Source organism: Lutzomyia longipalpis, chromosome 2, assembly GCF_024334085.1.
Source record: "Lutzomyia longipalpis isolate SR_M1_2022 chromosome 2, ASM2433408v1".
Taxonomy (NCBI): domain Eukaryota; kingdom Metazoa; phylum Arthropoda; class Insecta; order Diptera; family Psychodidae; genus Lutzomyia; species Lutzomyia longipalpis.
The window spans coordinates 5,479,042-5,485,313 of record NC_074708.1 but is presented as its reverse complement, the minus strand read 5'-3'; the positions used below and the strand labels follow the sequence as shown (position 1 = coordinate 5,485,313).

Below are 6,272 nucleotides of genomic sequence, written 5' to 3'. Positions count from 1 at the left end.
AAGCAGTGGTATCAACGCAGAGTACTATAGATTCTGTTACTTGAGTTGCTTTACGACTTTTGACCGAAGAATTTCTGTATTTTTGACAATTTTTATTGGCCATTTTAATAATTTTATTTAGATTTTATTGTCTTTTAACCAAAGATCTTTGTTATTTCGACCAAATAAATTCTGTTACTTGAGTTGCTTTACGACTTTTGACCGAAGAATTTCTGTATTTTTGACAATTTTTTATTGGCCTTTTTAATAATTTTATTGTCTTTTAACCAAAGATCTGTGTTATTTCGACCAAATAAATTCTGTTACTTGAGTTACTTCATGACTTTTGACCGAAGAATTTATGTATTTTTGACAATTTTTATTGGCCTTTTTTAATAATTTTATTCAGCTTTTATTGTCTTTTAACCAAAGATCTTTGTTATTTCGACCAAATAAATTCTGTTACTTGAGTTACTTCATGACTTTTGACCGAAGAATTTCTGTATTTTTGACAATTTTTATTGGCCTTTTTAATAATTTTATTGTCTTTTAACCAAAGATCTGTGTTATTTCGACCAAATAAATTCTGTTACTTGAGTTACTTCATGACTTTTGACCGAAGAATTTCTGTATTTTTGACAATTTTTATTGGGCATTTTAATAATTTTATTTAGATTTTATTGTCTTTTAACCAAAGATCTGTGTTATTTCGACCAAATAAATTCTGTTACTTGAGTTACTTCATGACTTTTGACCGAAGAATTTCTGTATTTTTGACAATTTTTATTGGCCTTTTTAATAATTTTATTCAGCTTTTATTGTCTTTTAACCAAAGATCTTTGTTATTTCGACCAAATAAATTCTGATACTTGAGTTGCTTTACGACTTTTGACCGAAGAATTTCTGTATTTTTGACAATTTTTTTGGCCTTTTTTATAATTTTATTGTCTTTTAACCAAAGATCTTTGTTATTTCGACCAAATAAATTCTGTTACTTGAGTTACTTCATGACTTTTGACCGAAGAATTTCTGTATTTTTGACAATTTTTATTGGCCTTTTTAATAATTTTATTCTGCTTTTTATGTCTTTTAACCAAAGATCTTTGTTATTTCGACCAAATAAATTCTGTTACTTGAGTTGCTTTACGACTTTTGACCGAAGAATTTCTGTATTTTTGACAATTTTTATTGGGCATTTTAATAATTTTATTTAGATTTTATTGTCTTTTAACCAAAGATCTTTGTTATTTCGACCAAATAAATTCTGTTACTTGAGTTGCTTTACGACTTTTGACCGAAGAATTTCTGTATTTTTGACAATTTTTTATTGGCCTTTTTAATAATTTTATTGTCTTTTAACCAAAGATCTTTGTTATTTCGACCAAATAGATTCTGTTACTTGAGTTGCTTTACGACTTTTGACCGAAGAATTTCTGTATTTTTGACAATTTTTATTGGCCATTTTAATAATTTTATTTAGATTTTATTGTCTTTTAACCAAAGATCTTTGTTATTTCGACCAAATAAATTCTGTTACTTGAGTTGCTTTACGACTTTTGACCGAAGAATTTCTGTATTTTTGACAATTTTTTATTGGCCTTTTTAATAATTTTATTGTCTTTTAACCAAAGATCTTTGTTATTTCGACCAAATAGATTCTGTTACTTGAGTTGCTTTACGACTTTTGACCGAAGAATTTCTGTATTTTTGACAATTTTTATTGGCCATTTTAATAATTTTATTTAGATTTTATTGTCTTTTAACCAAAGATCTTTGTTATTTCGACCAAATAAATTCTGTTACTTGAGTTGCTTTACGACTTTTGACCGAAGAATTTCTGTATTTTTGACAATTTTTTATTGGCCTTTTTAATAATTTTATTGTCTTTTAACCAAAGATCTGTGTTATTTCGACCAAATAAATTCTGTTACTTGAGTTACTTCATGACTTTTGACCGAAGAATTTATGTATTTTTGACAATTTTTATTGGCCTTTTTTAATAATTTTATTCAGCTTTTATTGTCTTTTAACCAAAGATCTTTGTTATTTCGACCAAATAAATTCTGTTACTTGAGTTACTTCATGACTTTTGACCGAAGAATTTCTGTATTTTTGACAATTTTTATTGGCCTTTTTAATAATTTTATTGTCTTTTAACCAAAGATCTGTGTTATTTCGACCAAATAAATTCTGTTACTTGAGTTACTTCATGACTTTTGACCGAAGAATTTCTGTATTTTTGACAATTTTTATTGGGCATTTTAATAATTTTATTTAGATTTTATTGTCTTTTAACCAAAGATCTGTGTTATTTCGACCAAATAAATTCTGTTACTTGAGTTACTTCATGACTTTTGACCGAAGAATTTCTGTATTTTTGACAATTTTTATTGGCCTTTTTAATAATTTTATTCTGCTTTTTATGTCTTTTAACCAAAGATCTTTGTTATTTCGACCAAATAAATTCTGTTACTTGAGTTACTTCATGACTTTTGACCGAAGAATTTCTGTATTTTTGACAATTTTTTATTGGCCTTTTTAATAATTTTATTGTCTTTTAACCAAAGATCTGTGTTATTTCGACCAAATAAATTCTGTTACTTGAGTTACTTCATGACTTTTGACCGAAGAATTTCTGTATTTTTGACAATTTTTTATTGGCCTTTTTAATAATTTTATTGTCTTTTAACCAAAGATCTGTGTTATTTCGACCAAATAAATTCTGTTACTTGAGTTACTTTACGACTTTTGACCGAAGAATTTCTGTATTTTTGACAATTTTTTATTGGCCTTTTTAATAATTTTATTGTCTTTTAACCAAAGATCTGTGTTATTTCGACCAAATAAATTCTGTTACTTGAGTTACTTCATGACTTTTGACCGAAGAATTTCTGTATTTTTGACAATTTTTTATTGGCCTTTTTAATAATTTTATTGTCTTTTAACCAAAGATCTTTGTTATTTCGACCAAATAAATTCTGTTACTTGAGTTGCTTTACGACTTTTGACCGAAGAATTTCTGTATTTTTGACAATTTTTATTGGCCATTTTAATAATTTTATTCTGCTTTTTATGTCTTTTAACCAAAGATCTTTGTTATTTCGACCAAATAAATTCTGTTACTTGAGTTTCTTCATGACTTTTGACCGAAGAATTTCTGTATTTTTGACAATTTTTATTGGCCTTTTTAATAATTTTTCCAAGAATTATACGGTGTGAAATGAAAAAAAGCACCTAATGAAATAAAATTAAATAAATAAATTAATAATTTTATTCAGCTTTTATTGTCTTTTAACCAAAGATCTTTGTTAGTTCGACCAAGAAAAAATTTTTTTCTGACTTTTTATTAAAAATTCTGTTTGCGTGACTCATCCTAAATTTAAGTTAGATCTGAAGATTTTACATTTTAGAGTGGAATTCAGAAAAGCCGAAGTACTTCAGTAAAATTGACTGAATAATTCAGTTAAATGACATTGCGAAAATGCTGTAACTATTTGAATTGGTCAAAACGGCCGATGAACTTCAGTAAAATTAATCAAATAATTCAGTTAAAACATATTTCCTGAGTGCTTCAACCATATGAATTGGTCGAAACAACCTATGAACTTCAGTAAAATTGATAAAATAATTCAGTTAAAGCGTACCAATCATTTGAATTGGACAAAATATGTACTCCTTCACTGAATCAAACTGTTTAATATCACTTACCAAAGAAATTTGTTAAAACACCCCTTCACTGAAAAAAATGGTCAAATATCTTCCACTGTATTAATTTGTCAAAAAGACTGAAGTACTGCAGTGGAAGACCGAGACCAAATAATTCAGTCTTGATCTTCCACTGTATTAATTTGTCAAAAAGACTGAAGTACTACAGTGGAAGACCGAGACCAAATAATTCAGTCCTGATCTTCCACTGTATTAATTGGTCAAAAAGACTGAAGTACTACAGTGGAAGACCGAGACCAAATAATTCAGTCCTGATCTTCCACTGTATTAATTTGTCAAAAAGACTGAAGTACTGCAGTGGAAGACCGAGACCAAATAATTCAGTCCTGATCTTCCACTGTATTAATTTGTCAAAAAGACTGAAGTACTGCAGTGGAAGACCGAGACCAAATAATTCAGTCCTGATCTTCCACTGTATTAATTGGTCAAAAAGACTGAAGTACTACAGTGGAAGACCGAGACCAAATAATTCAGTCCTGATCTTCCACTGTATTAATTTGTCAAAAAGATTGAAGTACTACAGTGGAAGACCGAGACCAAATAATTCAGTCCTGATCTTCCACTGTATTAATTTGTCAAAAGGACTGAAGTACTGCAGTGGAAGACCGAGACCAAATAATTCAGTCCTGATCTTCCACTGTATTAATTGGTCAAAAAGACTGAAGTACTACAGTGGAAGACCGAGACCAAATAATTCAGTCCTGATCTTCCACTGTATTAATTTGTCAAAAAGATTGAAGTACTACAGTGGAAGACCGAGACCAAATAATTCAGTCCTGATCTTCCACTGTATTAATTTGTCAAAAAGACTGAAGTACTACAGTGGAAGACCGAGACCAAATAATTCAGTCCTGATCTTCCACTGTATTAATTGGTCAAAAAGACTGAAGTACTACAGTGGAAGACCGAGACCAAATAATTCAGTCCTGATCTTCCACTGTATTAATTTGTCAAAAAGATTGAAGTACTACAGTGGAAGACCGAGACCAAATAATTCAGTCCTGATCTTCCACTGTATTAATTTGTCAAAAGGACTGAAGTACTGCAGTGGAAGACCGAGACCAAATAATTCAGTCCTGATCTTCCACTGTATTAATTTGTCAAAAAAACTGAAGTACTACAGTGGAAGACCGAGACCAAATAATTCAGTCCTGATCTTCCACTGTATTAATTGGTCAAAAAGACTGAAGTACTACAGTGGAAGACCGAGACCAAATAATTCAGTCCTGATCTTCCACTGTATTAATTTGTCAAAAAGATTGAAGTACTACAGTGGAAGACCGAGACCAAATAATTCAGTCCTGATCTTCCACTGTATTAATTTGTCAAAAAGACTGAAGTACTACAGTGGAAGACCGAGACCAAATAATTCAGTCCTGATCTTCCACTGTATTAATTGGTCAAAAAAACTGAAGTACTACAGTGGAAGACCGAGACCAAATAATTCAGTCCTGATCTTCCACTGTATTAATTTGTCAAAAAGACTGAAGTACTACAGTGGAAGACCGAGACCAAATAATTCAGTCCTGATCTTCCACTGTATTAATTTGTCAAAAAGACTGAAGTACGGAATGAATTAGTTAAATTTCATTCTGCGAAGCTCTTCCACCATTTTATTTCGTCGAAACGACCGAAATGCTTTAGTAAAATTGACTGAATAATTCAGTTAAGTGACATTGCAGGACCGCTTCAACCATTTTAAATGGTCGAAATGACCGAACTATTTAGTGAAATTGACTAAATAATTCAGTTAAATCACCTAGCCGGAGTGTTTCAACTATTTGAATTGGTCAAAACGACCGATGAACTTTAATTAAATTGACAAAATAATTCAGTTAAAGCCTTTTGCGTGAGTGTTCTAACCATATGAATTGGTCAAAATCGATGAAAAAAATGGTTAAATATCTTCGACCAAATAAATTAGTCAAAATACTCTCGATGAAAAAAAAATGGTCAAATATTAACCAAAAAAATTAGTCAAAAAGACCAAATTTTTGACCAAAGTAAAACAGTGGAAGATCGAGACCGAAATTTTCAGTTAAAAAAGCTGAAGTATTTTTAACAGTGTGAAAGGTCTTGAAGTCAGCTATAACATATCGAAAAATGAAAAAAAATTATGTCGCCATTTTCGAAAAATTCGAGTTCGAAATTTTCGAAAACTTTGTTTTCGATTTTAGCGCCTCTTGCGGACATTTTTCGAAGTTGTAATGTTCTATACATTTGTAGGGTTTCTCGAAACCTTTCATTTGCGCTTGAGTTGATCAAGATCGGACTTGCAGAACCCGAGATATGACATGCCAACTTTGGAAGGCTATATCTCGAGAACGGATCCATAGATTTTCTTCATTTTTGGCATGAAGCTAGATAATATGGTCAGCTACAACATATCAAAAAATGAGAATTCATGTCCAGGAATCTTTTTTAGAATATTTTTCTCAGAATTCTTCATACATTGTGAATTAATTTCTCCATTTTCCACGTATTAGGAAAGTATTGAAATTGCTCAAATTTCAATGAAAATTGTTTCTCGCGAAGAATGGTAATGAAAACTACTTTGTATTGTTAGT

At 30.2% G+C, this 6,272-nt stretch overlaps 1 protein-coding gene across 1 annotated transcript in view; it reads right to left on the bottom strand.

Moving 5' to 3' along the window:
- LOC129788711 (mucin-5AC) overlaps positions 1-6,272 on the bottom strand; it is a 1,053,002-nt gene continuing 1,046,730 nt past the window's right edge. Inside the window, exon 14 of the transcript XR_008750383.1 lies at positions 1-48. The gene's annotated coding sequence lies outside the window, so the exon portion shown is untranslated. The remainder of the gene's footprint in view (positions 49-6,272) is intronic.